Source organism: Nicotiana sylvestris, chromosome 8, assembly GCF_000393655.2.
Source record: "Nicotiana sylvestris chromosome 8, ASM39365v2, whole genome shotgun sequence".
In the NCBI taxonomy this organism is placed as follows: domain Eukaryota; kingdom Viridiplantae; phylum Streptophyta; class Magnoliopsida; order Solanales; family Solanaceae; genus Nicotiana; species Nicotiana sylvestris.
This window is the reverse complement of record NC_091064.1, coordinates 62,573,646-62,575,550: the sequence shown is the minus strand read 5'-3', so window position 1 is coordinate 62,575,550 and position 1,905 is coordinate 62,573,646.

Here is a 1,905-nt window from a genome sequence, read left to right as displayed (position 1 = left end):
GTATGACTAATCACATAGGAATTAGAAATGATTTCCACTTTTCTAACATGGTGGAGATCCCTACTCATGGTCAGTCTGGGGGTATTGCTATCCTTTGGCATGACTCCATTGTCCAACTCAGTCATATACGTCTTGATGGTCAGGAAATCCATGCATGATCCAGGTACTTCCTAATCACCAACCTTGGTTGTTTAGTACTGTTTATGCTAGCACTAAAGTAAATATTAGGTCTCAACTTTGGTTAAATTTAGAAAATATTGCTAACAATTTCAAAGGCATGTGATTCCTAGGTGGTGATTTCAATGAAGTATTTACTTAACAAGATAAATGGGGTGGTAGACCTATTAATCGTAATAGAGCCTCTCGTTTTCCCAAATGTGTTTGTTACCCATGTTCCTAAGACATATTTTGATCACACACACCTCCTCATTTCACTATCTCATTGCACTAGGCTTCATACTAAACGTATCTTTCGTCTTGAAACCTACTGGTGCCATCACTCGAAATTTACTTCCATGGTCATGGACACTTGGAATGGCCAAAATTTATCCAATGCCACCGCTCTTTTCACTAATAAAGTAAAACGCTGGGCTACCAACACTTTTGGCGATGTTATTAGAAAAAAGAAAACCATTCTGGCATGACTTAGTGGGATCCCAAAATTCACAAACTATCCTACGAGTGTCTTCTTGAAAAATCTCGAGCAAACTCTCATTAACGAGTATAACAATCTCTTAAAAATAGAAGACGATTATTGGAAACTTCGTTCAAGCATAAATTGGCTTAGTGAAGGTGATGCAAGTACTAAATTTTTCCATATAAGCGTTCTTAATCAGAGAAGGAAAAATCGTATCTCCTTTTTTAAGGATGATCATAACAATTGGATTAATTATCTCGATAAAATTCTTCAACACACCTTCAATTATTTCCACAACACTTATCAAACAAGTCACGACTTATCAAATTGGATAAGCATTCAAGCTTCCTCAATCTCATCCTCCTCTACTGATTTATTAGCATTGGATAAACACTACAAAATTATGAAATCACTAGGGTTATTTATTCTTTTAAGCCTTTCAAAGCTCCGGGTCCGGATGGCCTACATCCATTCTTTTATCAGAAATATTGGCACATTGTCCATAAAACGGCCTATGACTACTGTCACTCCATCTTTGAAAACCTTACCATCCCTGAGCAGCTTAACACTACCTTTCTTTGTTTGATACCCAAATTCCCTAATGCCAACGAGCTGAAAAATTTCAGGCCAATTGGGCTTTGTAATATAACTTACAAAGTCATTATCAAAATTATTGTCAACCGTCTAAAACCTTTTCTAGACACCCTCAGAGGCCCTTTTCAATCAAGCTTTATCAAAGGAAGATGGGCGGCTGATAATGCCATTCTCATTCAAGAAATTATCCACCATTACAAGAAAATAAAAGGAAACAAAGGGAAAATGCTCCTTAATATTGATTTGGAAAAGGCGTTTGACCACCTTGAATGGTCTTTTATTCGTAGAGCCCTCAACTATTTTCAATTCCCACCCAGAATCACTAAATTCATCATGTCTTGCATTACTATCTCTAGTATTGCTGTCCTGGTCAACAAATCTCAAACAAAATTCTTCAAGCCATCTAGGGGCATTAGACAAGGTGACCCTGTGAGCACGTGATTTTTGCCTTAACGAAAACTACTCCAAAATAAATCAAAAAATAAAATAAATTTCTTTTACTGTGTAATTTTTGAATTTGCGTGGTGTTAAATATTTGTGTTATGTCCGTAAATGTTTACTTTGTCATAATAAAATGAAAAATAAAATAAAATACATGTTGCATGCATATAGGATTTAATTATGCATTTAAAAGATAATTTAAATAAAATCACAAAAATATGCGATAGTTCTAT